Genomic DNA, 20,116 nt, shown 5'->3' on the forward strand with positions numbered 1-20,116 from the left:
GCTAGACTAAATATGAGCCACAGGTAGGTTTACTGTGACAAGCAAACTTCTCCCATCTATGATCCTATTCCTACTTGTCTTTTAATCTCTATAGCTCCCTCCTTTCTGCCCTCGCTTCTCCAAATCTTCAATCTCTCTCTCTCTACAGGCTCCTTCCCGTCGGACTTCAAACATGCTCTCATTTCCCCAATTCTGAAAAACCTTCTCTTGACCCCTCCTCTTTGTCCAGCTATCGTCCGATTTCTCTTCTCCCCTTTCTTTCTAAGGTTTTGGAACGGGTTGTTTATTCGCGCTGTCTTGAGTTTCTTGAAGCCAACTCCATTCTCGATCCCTTTCAGTCTGGTTTCCGCCCAAAGCATTCTACAGAGACAGCTCTCACTAAGATCTCGAATGACCTTTTACAGGCCAAGGCTAATGGCCTTTACTCTGTTCTCATTCTTCTCGATTTGTCTGCAGCCTTTGACACTGTTGATCACTGTCTCCTAATTGACATACTCTCTGACCTTGGGTTCTCAGACTCTGTTCTCGACTGGTTTAGATCTTACTTGTCTGGCAGATCTTTTGCAGTAGTTGCAGGGGGTCTGACTTCTTCTCCTGTTCCCTTATCTGTTGGAGTTCCCCAGGGCTCTGTTCTGGGTCCCCTTCTGTTTTCTCTCTACACACTGTCCTTAGGAAAACTCATCAGCTGTTTTGGTTTTTCCTACCATCTGTATGCCGATGACACCCAGCTGTATTCTCCAAGGCTTGAACAGCAAGTCTCGTCTTGCCTTACAGCTGTCTCACAGTGGATGCGCCATCGGCGTTTGAAGCTCAAGATGTCCAAGACGGAGCTTCTTGTCTTACCTCCTAAGCCCAACCTTCAACACTCCTTTTCTGTCTCTGCGGACAACATTTCCATTCAACCAGTCCAGCAAGCCCACAGTCTTGGCTTTATCTTTGACTCTTCTCTGTCGTGTATCCCTCAGATCCAGACCACTGCCAAGGCTTGTAGATTCTTTCTATACAATATTGCCAAGATCCGACCATATCTCTCCACCTCTACTGCCAAGATCCTGGTCCATGCCCTAGTGATCTCACGACTTGATTACTGTAATGTCCTCCTGGCTGGGCTTCCTTTTTCTCACCTCCGTCCTTTAATCTCTGTCCAGCATTCAGCTGCACGCATTATCACTTCCACCCACCACTCTGACCACATCTCTCCTGTGTTGGCATCCCTTCACTGGCTCCCTCTCCCTTTCCGCATTCAGTATAAGCTCCTGCTGTCGACATTCAAAGCCCTCCATGGACTGGCCCCTCCTTACATATCATACCTTATTTCTCCTCACCTTCCCACCAGGGCCCTCCGTTCTGATAGTCAAGGGTTCCTGTCTCAGCCCAGGATTTCCTCTGCCCCATCCCGGATTCGCCCCTTTTCACTTGCTGCCCCTCACTCCTGGAACCTTCTTCCCCCACAAGCAAGAGCCATCACTTCTTTAACCAGCTTCAAAACGGAGTTGAAAACCATCTTATTCAGAGAAGCCTTCCCAGGCATCGCATAATTGTCGCTTACTATCTGATGTTCTGTTGTTGGCTGTTTATCGATCCATTTCCTGTATTGCTATGTACTGTATATGTATTATCCTACTTGTGAGTATGTATTTTCCCTGGATAATGATTAACCTTCCATTTTGAAGCCAAGCCCTCCCTCCAGTCCATCTGCCTTGGTCCAGGCCTCGGAGGTTGAGAGGAACTGCTGGACCTCTTACCCTTTCCTTCCACCACTCCCTTCTCCTTCTGTGTCATGTCTTTTTAGATTGTAAGCCCGAGGGCAGGGAACCGTCTAACTAAAAAGATTGCATGTACAGCACTGTGTAAATTTACAGCGCTTCATAAATAAAGGTTAATAATAATAATAATAATAATAATAATAATATACTCAAAATGCTCATTTCAAGAAGCAGAGATGCCCTTGTCTTCCTCCCACACTTCCAGATCTTTCTTGTGCAGAATTTTTTTAAAAGAAGTTTTCTATAGAATAATTTTTAAAATGGGGGGTGGGGGTGGGAGGAAACGGCAACACTAAGGTGAAAAATACAGGAACTTCAAAGTAGAATTAGAATTAGAGACAGAAAGATGGCCATTTGAAATTTTTAAGAAAAGGTAATTAGAATTGCTTCAAGGATTTTTTTTTTTAAAAAAAAACCAAGTTTAACCTTAACCAAGTTTTAAGGACTGAAACAACATGCAGGCATCTGACTAACATCTCCAATTTTGTCCCCCCCCCCCCCCCCCGTTTGGTTTGTAACATCTTGCCTGATGAAGTAGCCCAATAAAGGTGTCACTGATGGATTTTTGTTTGTATTTATAAATTTACTGGAGTTTATTTTTTTACAGTTGTTTAAGATTAAATCTTAGATGCCATCAGCTAGAGGCTGTTTTCTCTTTAGCATGTTGAGTAGTTTTAAATAGTCCAATTTCATCCACTATGGCCACTGTGCTGTTTCCAGTATTTTAAAATTGAATAAAATAATAGATCAGTCTAAAATGTGATTCACTCAGCAGAATGCAGTCCACTCCCTAGTGGACTGCATTCTGCTTTTGGTTTTGTTGCTTGCCCAACACAGAGAGAAAAAGTCACCACTTGGCAGGCCCCAACTTATAAGCTGCCATGGTGAATCCTATTGTGACAGATAGTTTTGGCAAGAGAAGAATGATGGAATAATGGAAGTATATCTGTTGAGCTACAGCCTGTTTTTGTAATCAAATATAATTATGTATGAAACAGAGAATAATCTCTTCTTAGAGAGTCAAACATTTCACCATTGCACCTGAGGAAGTAGACTAAAGTCTATGAAAGCTCATGCTGCCAATTTCTTTCTTTCAGTTAGTCTCAAAGGTGCTGCAAGATCTCTCTACATACTGATTTCACCACAGAGTAACTTACATTAGTCACAGCCACAAGATAACAGCCTAAAGAAGTGCAACATCTGACAAATGTTTAAAACAATAAGAATGAGAACTGATTGCATGTTGGAAAAAGATACTCTTTTCATGCAAGTTTTTATATAAGCAGTTTGTTCCTTTAAATCTGTTTTAAAGTAAAACTGTTCCTTTAGATCAGTTTGTATCAATGCAATTTCCCACATGGCTACCTGATAAAAGGGCAGCCTTCCAAGAGAAATACATACTTAATAAGGCTACACGTTTATGTGGTCTCTCTTCTGCACTGTTAAGTCTGGATTAGTCAATGAAGCTTTCAAACTGGTCGACAGAGAAATTATTGCTTGGCAAGAATTGCGGACATCTGTTTGCCGCAGCTTTATTTAGCCTCTTGGACATTCCCCAGAGGTATGGCATACAGGCAGGTCTGCCATACCACACCAGCCCAACTGTAGACAGAAGGGAATGTAGACGGACATGCAAAGCGCTTAAAATAGGAAACGCCTTTTGTGCTGGGGAAGGGGGTGGTGGTATAACAGGTGTATGGATATTAGGAACTTATTTTAACAAGGCTTCTGTTACACATGGACACAACTGCAAGCATTCTCGCCCCAGCCCAAGTTGGATGGGTATCTTTGTGAAAGTCAGACAGGATAACCTCACAATGACCTCCAATCTGGCACATGGCTTTGAGGGAGGACTCTGAAGGACTGTCCCTCAGCACTGCATTGATTAGATTTCTTTCTATAATACCTCCTCTGTTTTTGCTCAGTAAACCTTACTGATGACGGAGCTGAGAAGAAAGGCAGAAATGAGAAATAAAAGCTGATCTCCATGTGAAAATAGCCCATAAAATTAAAAAGATTCTTAGCATCAAGGTAGCTCCCTATTCACTCCCCAGACGAGAAAGTGGAAGCATGCAACAGAAAACTGTTGTCAAAGGCTGGGAGGAAGCAATGCTACATTCACATTAAAAACCCATTCATGCTTTCTTGTATGAAGTACTGTCAGTGTCAACTGTTTGTAAGAACAAGCTTGAAGCAATTGAGCTCCCAAACTAAAATTAATTTCTTTCATATACCACCAGACTGTTTTTATCAACTGATAAAAATTTCATATGTGTGCCCATGCACATATATACTGTACCATGTCTTGCTGCCAGTAAGAAATAATTTTATGATATGATATAGCAGGAATGCCTGGTGTGTTGTTTTATATTTTCTCAAAATTATGTGACTGACCAGTTCAACTCATTGGGGCAAATATATCATCTGCTGAGAAAATATTAACTTCTTGTTGCCCTGTGGAGGGGAGAATTGGTTTTGGGAAGAATGTGCACAGCTAGTGACAGATGTAGAAGGAGGACCTGGTTCAGAGACTTCCCATAAAAACTAGAGTTGTTCAGTACATGGTTTTCCATGGGAATAAGCTTGATCTGATACAGCCAGAGCTGTATCAAGCAATGCCACATTAGGAACAGTCACATTTTAATCTCAACTTTCCTTTGCCTCTATTCTGTCTAAATCAGAATCATATCATAAGGCTGGAAGGGGCCTCATGGGCCAGCGAGTCCAGCCCCATGCTCAATGCAGGATCTCCAGCTCTCCAGGTAATTTGTTCCACTGCTAAATGCTCTTGCTGTCAACTTTTAATGTTCAATTGAAACCTACTCTCTTGTACCATTAGATCAGCAAAGATCAGGCCTGCTCTCTCATCTCTGCAACAGCCAGTATTGTGTAGTCATGTCAACATTTCATTATGCTGAGAAAGCCCAACTCCTTCAGCCTTTCCTCATATGTTTTGTTCTCCATTCCTATCACCCTTGTTGCTCTTCTCTGAACCTGCTCCAACTTGTATATATCCTCCTTAAAACAAGGTGCTTGGAACTGAACACAATGCTCCAGATGAGGCCTGACCAGCACAGAATATAGTTTCTTCCAGATACTGTATGGCTTTTGTATTCCATACTGCCTTGCCTAAAGTACTTAATTTTCAGTGAAAAAAAAAGTTACCTTGAGACAATACTTGGTTGCATATAATTATGAAATCTATATTTGTACAATGCACCAAAGATTCATGGTGCCCATGGACACAGATCATAGTTCATGCATGTATTCTAAAGAAGACAATAATAGTGGGTTATCAATGGCAGGCCCTAGGCCTTCTGACCCTAGCAAATTTTTGGTCCTAACCATAGCAACACTCTAAAGCCCTACATGGCCTGGATCCAGACTACTTGCAGGAACGTCTTCCTCCACATAATCCACCTTGCACACTTAGTTCTCTGGGAAGAATTTACTGCAGCCTAAGAAGACCAGGTTGGCTGCGGTGACCTAGACGGCCTTTTCATCCACCGCTCCTAGGCTATGGAACGACCTGCTGGAGGAGATCCATCACATCCACTCTAGAAGCCTTTAAAAAGGCTGTTAAGATGTATCTCTTCCAGCAGGCCTTTCCAGATTAGCCTCCCCTCCACTGATATCGATAACCCCTGTCTACCCCAAGAAACACAGATGTCTTGACTCTAATTGCCTCTAATTTTAGCTAATTTTTATTTTTTTCTTTTAGTTAGTATTTTATATTTTTTTATTTTATACCGTTATTGTTTTCAGTTTGTTATTATTTATGATTGGGAGGGGGATTGGGGTAGGGAATTAATTAGAAATGTGGATTTTAATTGTATATTGTATTTTATTGTTATTCTCGTTTGTTGTAACCCGCCTTGATCCACAGGGAGAGGCAGGCTATAAATAAAATTTATTATTATTATTATTAGGTAAAATTTGCTCCTTTTATTTTTATTGATGAAATTTTTAAAAAAGACATGAAAAGGCCGTGTGTGAAAGAGATTCCTCCACTATTGCTTTTGACAGGCAGTTAATCTGGAAACCTACCTCTCCTACTGTGATTTTAGGTTGCTTTTCCATTTTATGTTCCCTTAACCAAGTTTTAAAAATTGTGATTGCATATACATGAACTCTGAGTGCAGACACATCTTATGCATGTTTGCTCAGAATTAAATCCTACTTTATTCAACAGGTCTTGTTTCTAACGCAGTATGTGTGGGGGGTGTTTAAGGATTCTGAAGCAGCAAAGTTTCATTTATGCTTTAAAAACAAACCAGAAAAAAATGGTTAAGAGTAAATAGAAATTGTCCAGAGTGTGACATGGAACAAAATGTCACAAGTGAAAGATCACAACATATCACAACAGCATAAAGGAAACTACAGTATTTTAATTCTTGGGGGCTAAAACAGTGATCAGCCCAATTATGGGTATGCGTTTACAATGATACATAAGCTTCCAGAAAACAATGGTAGGTCACAGAACTAGTGCTTAAGTACAGCATCTCACAGGGTTACTTTTTTGACCTATAATTTCCACAAATCTCCAGCCACTGGGTGGGGGATTCTGGGAACTGTAGTATAAAAAACCTTTTTTAACGAACATTTTTATTGAAATTTATAACATATATTTTAAAACAAACAAAAGACAACTATCATCAACATACTTTCTCTCAAACCCTTTAACACTAATTCAGACATTAACTTCCACCCTAACAGTTATGTACAGTCTATTATAATGGTCTTATCTGTCTGTTACTTTTACCAGTAATTCTACTGTACATGTAACAAAGAATTATACAGATCCCATCTGAATTTACAAAACTTTGCAAGAAGTATCTTCAGTCCAAGATATCTTCTGTTGCAATTTCACCCATATATTACTTACATGTCTCATAACTTTGTCCCATTCTGATTTAATGTTGCCAATCTTCCTTCTTTCAGAGTGTGAATCAGTTTATCTAATTCTACCATGTAGTATAACATCCATCAGTTATCATGAGTGGATCCTTTTTCCAATGCTGAGCATATAGGATTCTAGCTACTGCCATCATACAAACTATAATTCTACTTTTAAAAAGTAATATTTCAAAGCTCTAGCATTTAACCATATAGCTGAATACCAGTATTAATCAACACATAAAAATACCAGTCTGCACAAAAACTCAGAAACAAATGCTGGCGACTACATCAAAAAAAGGTTGCAGGTAATATTCACAATAATCCACAGCTGAGACACTGTACATTCAGTAAGGCTCTGTTGGAGAAATGAGTTAGAAGTCTCTCTGTTGTGTTTGCCTCTTGCCAGCAACACATTAGTGCCAAAAGAAAGGAACAGTTGTTGGCATCCACCCAGGTTTGGCTCCTCTAGTTGAGTCTGGTCTTCTTCTAAACACTGTAAAGTTGCTTGTTTAAATGCAGCTAGTCGGCAACAATAAAAAGACTAAACAAAACACAGCAATTTTGTATTCCTACTGAAATGTCTTCCATGCCATGGTGTTTACTTTCTTTTTTTCACAGTCTTCATTAGTCATCAATCAGCTTCAAAATGGTGGGAAAAGTGAAGACATTTTCCCAAAGCCTCAACAAAAAGCGAGACAGAATCAAAAGAGATGTACAGCAAAATAAGAATGTATGACAGTTTTAACTAACAGTAATAATCTCTGCTCCTCAATGTTTTTTTGTGGATGAATTAATTAAATGTGTTCTACCATGCTACACTAATGTGTCAAGTGTTATGTGCTCTTACCACAACATGATGATCAGTTTGACCCACAAACCAGTATGTGCATATGAAAATTTACTGAAATGTAGCATACATCCTGTCTATTCAGAATAAGCCAATGACAGTGAGTGAGGTTATCAAATATCCTAAACACTTCAGGGAGCACATTTTGAAATACATGAGATTATTTCTAAGTAAACAGAAGGCCTTAATGTCCTAAAGGTACCAAATTCCATCTGATGTTGGAAAGCTAAGCAGGGTCAGCTCTAGTTACTATTTTGATAGGAGACCACCAACAAATAGCAGGTGCTGTAGGCTATATTTCAGAGGAAGGAACTGGCAAAATCACCTCTGGGTATTCCTTGCCTAAGAAAACCCATTGAAATTCATGGGATTGCCATAACAGGTGTTTTGAAGACACATACACATATTTCTAAGTAGATTTGCATTGCAATGTTAATAGTATGTAACATTTTCCACTGGACCTAAGGTTCAGTTCCAATACCTACCTAGGTAGTAACAGTCTTTATACTGTGGAAGAATATCGCTAGATATGCATTCCCCCACAATGTGAAGATTGTTGCTACCCAGGTACGTTCTTAACTAAGACATATAGCTGCAGCTCATGAGAGCTAGTGTGGTGTAGTGGTTTGACTAATGGACTAGAGCTGCATCTGCACTGCAGAAATAATCCAGTTTAACTGCCATGGCTCGGTGCTATGAAATTCTGGGGACTGTAGTTTTTTGTTCCACCAAAGCTTTCTTATAACAGAGAAGGCTAAATGTCTCACAAAACTACAATTCTCAGAGTTCCACAGCACTGAGCTATGGCAGATAAAGTGGTGTTAAACTGGATTATTTCTCTCTGGAACTCTGGGAGACTAGGGTTCAAATCCTTGCACAGTCAGGAAACCTACTGGGTGACCTTGGGCAAGTCACATTCCCTTACCTTCAGAAAAAGACAAGAGCAAACCCCCTCTGAACGCATCTTGCCAATAAAACCCCAAGAAAGGATTGCTGTAAGTAAGAAATGACTTGAAGGCACACATCAACATAGTTGCAGCTGACTTCTCCTGGATTATGCCCTTTGTCATCAAGAACTTTGAGAGGCCGCATCATTTCTAGTGCCCATCAAATAAAACTTTAAACATCATCAAAGTTTAATCATTAACAAAAGATTTTATGAGTACAGGAAGATGCCATATACCAGATCTGACCCCCCCCCCATCCTAATATCATCTACTTTGTCTGGGAGCACTTCTCCAAGGACTTGCTTTTCCATCACTTGCTACTTAAAGACCTCTTCTTGGTGATGCCACAGAATAGAATGGAGTCTTCTGTATTCAGAGCATGCACTGCTTCTGCCACTAGCTGTGGCCTTTTTCTGCATAATGGAAGATTTCTGTGATATAAATTAAATTTTATCCAAATTAGTCCAGGGGCTTATAATGTCACATGAAACAGCTAAACCCCCAAACAAATTTAATCTGAGGAAACTATTGGAAATTAATATAAAATTTCCCCTTATTTTGTGGAGTTATATGATTACCAGATTTTAGTGTTAATAAATGCACGTAAGGACAAGGATCCAAAACTCAATGCTCCAACTTTCTGAAAAACCACACAAACACATGTTACAGATTAATTGTTGCTTACATGTCAAATCTCAGGTCAAATATTCAGCTGTTTTGTGTTATTTGCTGACAGGATAAATAGCAGGACAGTGTTTAAAAAGTGTTTGGGTGGGGTGGGAGGTTGTCTACCTTCCTAAATGCCAAAGAGGGTTAGTGTCAAAGTGATAGTAATAGATTCAAATTCAGAAGAAGAGGAAAATGGAAATATGTAATATTTACCCTTGTTAACACACTGATCACATTCGTTTGAAATACAAATGCCGTTGAGCCTGTCTGAATAACATGTGATCTACATATGCTACCCTGCCATGTTCTTCTCAGTGCCAGCCAGCCAGCCAGCCAGCAAAAACTCTCTGAAAACTGCACCTACGTTTTAAAAAATAATATGTTAAAAAGCTTAATGTTTTGGAGTCAAAGGAGGTACAGATAGGTGGTGTAAGATTAGTGGAGGAAAAATTCCCATTAAATTTGACTGCAATAAGTCCATAGTCCATTAAGACGTGGTTCCCTGTGGAGCTGTCTTCACACCACAAATATTGCCCCAAACAATTCCACTTGCTCAATGGTGTTGTTGTTCTTGTTGTGTACCTTCAAGTCAATTCCAATTTATAGTGAGCCTAAGATGAACCTAACACAGGTTTTCTGGGGCTGAGTGTGTGAGACTCCTTCAAGAGTTTCCATGGCTGAACAGAGAATCAAAACTTAATCTCCAGAGTCCAACTACTACACTGTGTTGGTTCTCCCAATGGTTGTTTAACCTACTTTAAACACAGTGTATGCTTCTGTGTCTATAAAGTACATATTTCTTTCAGATAGTAATTTTGCAACATTACATTTCACCCCAGAAGTGTTAGCAGTCCCCACAAATGCTACAGTAACGGGACCAGGTGGGGATCCTATGGAGTTCTGTCAAAACTTACATCCTTTGCCAAGCCTCATATATGCAAACAGGAACTCAAAGATCTAAAACCATTGATCTTCCTGTGTTAATTACAGCTGAGTTTTGCATATGTCATAAAAATCCCAAATCTTGTAATGCAATCTGGATTAAGTTACACAATCTGAAACAAAACCCCAGCTCATAGAAAAATGTACAGAAAAGTTAACAAAAGGCCAAGTCCCGATTGATTAATGCAGCCTCCTCCTGCTCCTCGTTCTTCTCTCTCTCTCACACACACACACACACTCTCACTCTAAAATGACCAATGCCAGGGCTCAGTGTGGTGCTTCTGTTTCTAAGGATCTCCCTAATGAAGAATAAAATTCTCAGCACGAGATGATCAGAACATGGTGGCAGGTTATTTTCAGCTTGTCCTAGCAAGAGTTCTTGTTTTTTAACCCTGACTCAATGAAACCAGGGTATGTGGTAAAGGTGCATGTAAGAAACAGAAGTTTCTAGGTTTCCAGAGGGCCAACTGTGTTAATGTGTTGTCACAAAAACCAAGACCACCTTAAAAGGCTAATCAATTTTATTATGGCATACATTTTCATGGACACTGTTCACTTCATATACTTGTGCTGCTGGGATTGTAAATACAGGTTAAGTCTCCTTTATCTGAAATGTTTTGGATTTTGGGTTGGTTTTTTTTAAATTTGCTTTCAGAATATTTGCATATACATAATGAGATACCTTGCAGATGGGACTCAAGTCTAAACATGAAAATCATGTATGTTTCATATACACATTATACACATAGCCAGAAAATAATTTTATACACAGTATTTTAAATAGTTTAGGTACACTGAATCAACAAAAAACAAAGGTGTCACTATCTCAGCCAGATAAGGGAGATTCAAACTGTAGTGGAGCCAGAGGGCATTGAAAAGCAAAAACAACAGTGATGAAAAATTGCCTTGTGTTTGAATCCTAAGGTTTCAGTGACCATGGCTGTTGAGCTACAAGTATTACAGGTGCACATGCAAAATTTTGGAGGATCTCAAAATACAGTATAATGTAAACACATAAACAATTAAAATAATAACTGCCTCTCCCAGAACTGCATGAAAATACAATCAAGCCAATGACCAACACATAAGCAAAATCAAAAGGTACTGCCAAATACTTGTCAAAAAGTACATGGACTGTTGTGCTGCCTTTAGCGGGTGACAAGTTTTATTGTTTTTATAGTTTATGCCTGCCTCTTACCATATTTCCAATATCTCCAACCTTTCACTCAAGTACATGTAATACTGCACCTGCACAACAAGCTTTGTTGCTTGAGCCTCTTTCTGCCCGACATGTCCTGCACACTGTTGAACGCTCTTTTCCAAAATTAAACTGACAGTTAATGGAGGTGTGGGGCAGAAGGAATTAAGAATATTGAATGGACTGTTTAACTTCACAATACATCTAGATGAACTTATTACAGAACAGCTGCAACTCAAAGTCAGCAATATAGTTTCTACACAGACAATTTTTGAAGGAAGATGGGAAGCAGTGGATTGCATCCATGTACTGTACTAAAATATATGTGCACAGGGTCAATTAAAGATATCATCTATCTCTTGTGTCAATAATTAACCTTTTGAAATCTGGTATCTCCCCAAGGGACAAAATAAAGGCAAATCAGAAACAGTACAGCAAGCAAAAAGAAAGAGGAGGGGAGATGGGGAATGAAAGAGGAAAGGAAAAGGAAGAAGAAGAAGGAGAGAGTGCAGTTAGTTAATAGTTGGGAAAGCATGCATTTTCGTGTTTAATTTCATGTGGTGATATTTATGACAGTATATTTGAGGCCAAAATAAGACTAAATTAACTATTAAAAATTGGAATAGGGGAGAAATACCACTTATACAAAACCTCATTCAATGATGACAAAACCAAAATACATGCATGGGACAGTTTATGATGAGAGGGTGAGAGAAATTTGAAGCTCTGTATAGTTGCTCACTTGGACTATTCACAATACACAATGCACATATTAAGGTTAAAAATTTCAAGTTACAACTCATACTATCTAGAGGTCCCTTCAAGATCTTTGTAGCCCCAAACATACTGCACCTTGGCTTCCCTGGTCACACTCTTCCATTAGGCTGCTTTCCACCTGCCTGTTATAGCAAGCAATATTCTGACAGCATGCAGAAGAGGCAATGTGGAAATGGACCACAGGAGGAGAAGTGGGATTGAAAAAGACCACTGCTGCAGTGACTATTGTTGCTGCAAAGCTATAGAGCATATTCAGCAGACTTTGACATGGCAACTTTTGTTGTAATTAATAAAGAAAGCTGAACACAGACCACAAACTGAGCCTCTCTAGAGAACCTCTCCTTCATTTATTCCATCTGTTTTCTTATTGTTCAAGCTGTTGAAGAGATAAGCATTTTCTCTGGGCTATGACCTACCAACACTAATTAGGACAGAGAAGAAAAGCAAGCATATTTTAAATAGTTCAGCATATTGCTCCCGTGTACATTAATCCTACATTGGCCTATGGCAGACCTCAACATGATCAGACATGATCCATCCTATGATAACTGGGCACAATCCAGAAAAAAAAATGTGTTATAAAAATATCACAAAGGACTAATTTGCTATAGCCCAGTTATGCTGAAAGCAATGGAATAGCTTAATTTAAATGGAATAATTCAAGTAACATGGACCTGAGTAGTATAAGGTTGCAATACATTTTCCTAGACTGAGCATACTGTATAAAATTTTGGAAGAAAAATAACTGGAAGGTTATATTACTGTTCCAAAACAAACCATACCAGGTTCAGTATTCTAACTGATCTGCAAACCAGGCTATTGCCAGGATTGAAGAAGCAAGTAATGCCCCAAAGTCGCACATTGATGTTTTCAAAGTGCAGGAGTTACCATAACGACCTAATGTACCTTTTTATATAACCTTTTTTTTGTAAGCATATATGTAAGCATAGTTGCCTAGGCAACCAAAATAATTGTTTAATATGTCAACAGCAAAACCACTGAAAAATTGAATTAAGATACAGTAACCCTTTCCTGCCATCCTTAAGAATTAACATTTCCCATAAAAATGAATTTTTAAAACAACTTGTTTTTATGACATATTCTTTGATATTTGTATACTTTTCCAAAGAAGAAAGACAAAAATTCAGAATCTGTCAAAATACAGTTATACCTATTCCCAATTCATATCTGCTGGCCAGGATAGCCCATTCGAGTGAAATGATATTGTTATGCAAGGGAGAAATCAATTTAGAATCAAAACTTGGTTGTTGCACCAGCTGCACCCCTTTCTGGGAAACTGGATTACGCCAGAGTCGTTCATGTTTCAATTACCTTCCAATTAGACTGTTGTAGTATTTCTAGGTATGGGTCTCCTTAGAACAGAGGTTCCCAACCTTTGTTGGGCCACGACCCCCAATGTGGATGAAAGTCCCGCCCGCAGCCTCCCTGACTGGTTGAGAGGCCAGGAAGGGGTGGGACTTTTGGCCGCCTACAAGCCCCAGTGGGTTTGCTGCCAGAAGTCCCGCCCCTTCCCAGCCTCCCAACCAATCAGGGACCGCCGGGGGGAGAAGGGGCAGGACTTCCGGCCGCAAAGTCTGCTGGGGCTTGCAGTCCCGTCCCTGTCCCCTCATAGTTGTCTGGCAGCCGCGGAGAGATGGGGAGAAGGAAGGAGCCCCGTCCCCTTCTCCTTGCGGTTGTCTGGCAGCCGCTGAGAGAAGGGGAGGAGGAGGGAGGCCCAACCATGTCCCCTCCCGCGGGTGTCTGGCAGCCGCGGAGAGGAGGGAATGGGGTCGGGGCTCCCTCCTCCTTCCCGCGGGTGCCTGCGCCAGCGCCGGCACCTGCGGGGAGAAGGGATTCCCAACCTAGCGACCTCTGAGAAAGGGTTGACCCAAAGGGGTCGTGATCCCCAGGTTGGGAACCCCTGCCTTAGAATGTGTTTGGAAACTCCTGAGCAAAATGTTATTTGCTATTTGGTGTGTGTTTTACAGACTACATATCACTGGTCTTGTACCCCTTCCCAGCAAACTTGCTTCCAATTACTTTCCAAGCTCAATTCAAGGTGCTGGTTTTGATCTACAAAATCCTAAATGAAATGAGGTCAACATTTCTGAAATAACTCTTCTCTTATGAGCTTCTGTTGAGATCCTGAATGGAGGAGTTGCTGCATGTCATACCAAACCAAGAGCCTAATTTGGTGACTATACAGTACAGGCCTTTTTCCATAGCTGCACCTCAGTTGTGGAACATCTTTACAAGGGATACCTGGCTGCCACAGTGACCTTCTGGCAGGCAGTCCACACTGGACTGTTTTGTGGACTCCTGGTTTGGAAAACCAGGGTAGGCTTTTGGGACTGTTTTAACTGTATGTTTTTAAAACTGGTTTGTTTTTTTTAAGAACATGCTAGGATCTACTGCATTTTTAAAGAACATTTTACATGCTTTTATCTACCATACACTGCTTTGGGTGCCTTAGCAAGCTGAAAGGTGATAAATTAACATATAAATAAATAAATAAATAAATAAATATTTTGTGCGTTTAATATTCATCAGAAATCTTAAAGCACCTTACCCATTAAAACCTATAAAAATGCCATAAAATCATAAAACATTAAGAGGAAACACTGAGCAGCTGGTCATAAAAACATCAGTACTTGTAACCTTGCAGAATCTCTTGATACCTAAATAGTAGTAGAGCTATTTCAGGTTAGGGAAACCAAGACCTTTTTAAATAGCTACCTGCTTCATCTCGACATGGCCAACTTTAACAGGCTATCTTCAGCTGGTAGACCCCCAAATATCTCATACACACTACTGTGACAAGGAAACCACATACTGGCTTAAAAGCCTTCCCTTACTCAAACAGAGGAGTCAAGGTAAGTATACCCTAGATAGAAAGCCGCTTCAACACAAACCTTGAAAATAAATCTGTCTGTCAGATCAAACCCCCATGTAGGCCAGTTTAAGACTGCTGTCTGCAACCCTAAAGAGCTGCTAGTAGTCACTGTAGACAAACTGAGCAAGATAGACCAATGTCCCAATTTAGCATAGAGCAACCTTCTAGGTACTTAACCACAACTAATGGTCATGGCACAACTCTCTACTATGGTCCACCAATTGGTACTGCTGGTCAAATTATAACATTAAATTTGGCAAGAAACAAGGAGAAGTTGTGTAAAGGTTTATAAGAATTATTTGTATAGTCAAGTCAAGTTAACGTTTATTGTACTAGCCAAAGGCCATGACAAAAAGAGCTTATCAAAAAGCATAAAACATTTAAAACAAAAGGCACAGAAAACAGAGGACAAAAAATGTCCCAACATTTAGTGTGCAGTTAAAATAGTTAACTGTTAAAAAGGACAAAAGGAAAAAGAGACATCTTTCCTGAATATACATATACAATAAAATCATAAAATCTAATTAATACAGTACTTGGCATCTCCATGGCAATTTATGACAATTTTGTTTAACTCTCTCTTTCTAATCTTTTTTGCAGCCACGGCAAAAAGAGCCACTCTATGTGTTACATAGTCATTGGTATCACTCAAAAGGAATAGACAACTACAGATAAGCTATTTGCATTTGACAATGTCCCATTAAAATAAGAAATGGCCATTCCATTGGGCAGGTGGAAGCAGATATGCAGCAATTTAGGGACGGCCATACAGACAGAAATTAGACTGTTTCTGATTTCGATACATTCTTATTTTCTTATTCCTGTAAGTTTAACAGCAGCCTGGGAGGCAGACAGTATTTGACAAGCACACTAGGGATGCAATTCTTCACTATGGAGTTTATCACACAGGGGAAATCCCATGCAGAAATGGGGGTTTAAATTGGAAGAACCCTGCAAAAGCAAGTTGATTTTCACATGACACTGTTGTTAAAGTGGTGTTAACCTGAACAGAAAGTAGACAAAATCCTGAAAGTAAAAAGGAGTGGTTTTTGTCTACTTTCTGTTCGAGTTAACACTACTTTAACAACGGCATGTGTGAAAATCAACCTGCTTTTGTGGGTTTTCTCCAGCTTTTAAATCCTGTTTTTCATGGGATTTCCCCCATGTGATCAACTCCTATGTTTTTTCTCGAAGGCAGCATTGACTAAATTCAGCAATTTTCTTCCCAGTGTGAGAAAGTCTTTGAAAACAGCTATTTGCAAGTAAGGATTTATTCAAAGACAGAGTACAAACCAAATTAATAACAAATTAATAACAGTTATTAACTTAGAGTCTCATTATTTAACCTTAGGTGTACAAGAAGCAACAAAATATTTAGAAAGTTATAGGTTAATTTCTATTAAATTTTATTTTAATTTAAAAATTATTGGTGCATGTGTGTGCGTGCAATAATGTACACCAGTCTACAGTACAATCAGATGCTCCAGAGGCCTTGGTATTTGGAACTAAGCAATGGCCTGTGTAGAACCAAAAGGGGAATGTAACAGAGCTGTAAGTAACTCCATATTGTAAGCTCAAGAGTCTAGATGGAAGAAAACTTTAGCTCCAGAATTCTCTGGCTCTTTCAGACAAAATCGTCTGTTGTAATTTGAAAAGCCTGAATTAAAGGAACTTTTCAACTCTAGTTCCAAGTTGTTTTTTATATAGAATTATCTGGCCAGGAGGTTTAAATTGGGGTGGGTGGCTGTCACTAAACTTAAACTAGCAGTATTAAAGCTGAACAGAGAGGAGTAATTTGTAGACACAAAGGTATACTTAGCAAGGGTGGTAAACAGGTAGACTAGATGAGAAACCAGACTAAACTTTTTGGTTGAATGAAGGTTCCTTGACTGGTGCCTGATAGGAACTATTACTCACCATAAGCCACTAGACAAGGGGTTATTTATAAACTAGTCTTATAGGAAATCCTTTGGGGAACTGAATTTGACATTCTATTGCAGTCTTATAATGAATATGTTAACTTCACATTGAAAAACAATGTTGCCTTTCATAAGAAAAGCACTGAAGCTCCATAAGTATAATAAAACCAAATGAAGGCCATTCATTTGCCTTTTGACAATATTTTCATAGCAACAAATAGATCACATGCAAGATATCACAGGGCTTTTTATTTCGTAGATCAAATGTGCTTTGATACATTTTATTTCAAAATGAATTCTCTGTAAACTAGTTTAGGTAACCATTGCTGCTCATTTTAGATTAGTTCAACCTCACCCTCCTTTACCTCCTCTTCTTTTTTCTCCAGAATAATTTATTTTCCCCTCTAGAATCATATTTTTTTTCTGAGTTGACAAGATTCAATATTATTGGTAACACAACTATTCTGTCGTACTTCATGCTTTTATGCCTCAGTATAATTACATTTCCCCCTTGTACCCTTGGGTATATACATATATGTCAGCTAACTCAGGATAATACTTTATGCATCTATGCAAGCTTACAGTACAACATATTGGTCAGTTATCAAAGTGCCATAAATTTCTTTGTAGTTCTTAGCTGTTCAGCATATTTCTTTGCTAAGTAGATTTCTTGATTTCCCCCCCCACTCCTTTGTGACAGCATAATGACCTGATATTTTAAAAAAGGCGAAACTTCTTGCAGGGATATAATCGAGTGAGTAACTTTTCACTTGTTTAGATGATGTGTGTCAGGCCAGTGGCACTCCCAGACAGATATGGTGAAGCATGGTAGATAGAGAAAAGGAACCCAGAAAAGGAAAAATAATAATAAAAATAAAAAAGGGGGGGAGCATGAAAGAAGATGGTAACTATAACTTGCCTTTTGTTCCCAGTCCAGGACAAAATGGAAGACCACATTTTCCTGTGGTAACTAAACAGCTGGATAATATCATTTCCATTATAAACATGACTCAGAAGAAAGTATCTTTAATTTCCTTATGATTTGTTGTTGTTGTGTGCCTTCAATTTTTTTTCAACATATGGTGACCCTAATAGCAAGTAGCAATAGCAAGTACATTTCTATACTGCTTATCAGTGCACTTAAGCACTCCCTAAGCGGTTTACAATGTGTAAGCTAACTGACCCCAGCAAACTGGGTGGCTATTCATTTTACCAATCTTGGAATGATGCAAGGCTGAGTAGACCTTGGAGTCCCTGGGATCGAACTCACAACCTTGTAACTGTGAATGGCTGCAGTACCACCAGGACTCCCTAAGGCCATATCACAGGGTTTTCTTGGCAATATTTCTTAAGAGGGGGTTTCTCATTGACTTCTTCTGAGGATGAAAGGGTGTGACTTGTCCAAGATCACCCAGTAGATATTTTATGGCTGAACAAGGATTTGAACTCTGGCCTCCCAGTGTCCTAGTGCAATGCGCAAACCACATCACACTGGCTCCTTAGGACTCATTTTCAAGTTAAGTATAGTTAGGATGGCAGCCTTAATATAAGTAAAATAAATGCTTTGCTTACTCTACTTAGAAAAGTACATTCTTTGTAAATATTAATTCACCATCCTCCCTTTGAAAAATACAGCAACACTTTTCTTGAAATGTGTTTTTTTAAAACCACCTTTCTGCTGAAACCAGTTTCAAGTGTTTACACATATGAAACTAAACCAAATTCTACATTTCTTGCTGCTTCAGTAACAATTAAGGTTCTACCCTCCAAAACAAATATAGTCGTATCAGCCATTCAGATATTTTATAACTTCTTCTGTTGTTTGGAATAGAATGCTAAAATGTAAAGCTATTAGGATTTTGGACCAGGTGAGCCAGCAGATGTACTCAGATATGAATTAGGGTTGACAGGTCACAAGCTGATGGATTACAAGTTGTTCAAGTCTGAACATGGCTCACTCTGTATTTGACACAATTAGACTAAGTGGGAGACCCACATTTTCTCCCACTCTGTGACATCCTTTTAATGACATCTGGGTCATGTGGGATCCATGCTCTCCTCCTGTGTGTCTAAAGGTAATATTTAAAGCAACCTCATGAGTGAGATCCAACTGCATGGCTATTTTTCATGCAGCTGGCATTCCCATTTCTTGGGACAGTGTTTGTTGAAGACTGGTGCAATTATCTTGCCCACTGAACTGAGCTGTTCAAAGATTGTGGGACCCATCTAAAGAAAACCATCTACCATGCATTTGAGGAGGAGGGACCTCAGGCTCCTGACTAGTTTGTCATTGAAGGTAATCATCAAAAACATTATGTCAGCAAAGAAGGAAAGTACTGACTTTGATACAAAGTAATCAGTGTGCTTACCTAGTCCCATGCAGATTATGTAATGGATGCCATACTTGTTACACTGCCCACTGCAGCAAGGAACAGAGAGAACCAGATGGCTGCAAACGTAGTCATCTTATGCTCAAGTGCCCTAAAGAAAAAGTTTAAAAGAGAGAGAGAAACAGAGATAGATTTATTTTGAATGTTTTTGTTTTATACTATTTATAAGAACATTGGTACTATCTTGTTTATTCTGAGCAATTATTCCAACTTTGGGTGTTGTTCACTGTCTATTCCTCATCTTCACTGATCAGAGATCAGAGAGCTAGTGCAGTAAGTAGTCTTATAGAAACAGTTAGATCCAATAAACTTCTCCCCCCTCTCTCAAGCTGCATCTGCACTGCAGAAATAATCCAGTTTGCCATTATTATTTTATTATTATTATACTTTATTTATATAGCACTGTAGATTTACACAGCGCTGTACATACAAACAATAAACATCACTTTAACTGATTTAAAGACAGCATTTTAATTGATATGGCTCCTTTCCATATGGAATTTTGGGATTTGTAGTTTTGTAAAACATTTAGCCTTCTCTGTCAGAGAGCTCTGATTCCACATCAAATTACAGTTCCCAGAATCCCACAGCACTGAGCCATGGCAATTAACATGGTATCAAACTGGATTATTTCTGCAGTGTGAATGCAATCAGTCTCTCTCTCTGTGAAATCTCTTTCAGCTATGAGCAAGCAGTCATTGAGCAAGCATGATTAAGTTGCTATACTGTATCTCAAACTAGCCCGAATGGAATGCTGACTTGAGATCATTGGAAGAAAAGCACAGCATGAAAGTCACTAAACATATATAATTGATGCAAATCATCATCATCATCATCATCATCATCATCATCATCATCATCATCATCAT

At 39.2% G+C, this 20,116-nt stretch overlaps 1 long non-coding RNA gene across 2 annotated transcripts in view; it reads right to left on the reverse strand.

The window, feature by feature from the left end:
* LOC121930991 overlaps window positions 1-20,116 on the reverse strand; it is a 140,591-nt gene that overhangs the window by 26,433 nt on the left and 94,042 nt on the right. For both annotated transcript variants that reach the window (XR_006104053.1, XR_006104052.1), the window contains exon 3: window positions 19,227-19,338. This is a non-coding gene — a long non-coding RNA (uncharacterized LOC121930991). The remainder of the gene's footprint in view (window positions 1-19,226; window positions 19,339-20,116) is intronic.

This window comes from Sceloporus undulatus, chromosome 5 (assembly GCF_019175285.1).
Source record: "Sceloporus undulatus isolate JIND9_A2432 ecotype Alabama chromosome 5, SceUnd_v1.1, whole genome shotgun sequence".
Classification (NCBI taxonomy): Eukaryota; Metazoa; Chordata; class Lepidosauria; order Squamata; family Phrynosomatidae; genus Sceloporus; species Sceloporus undulatus.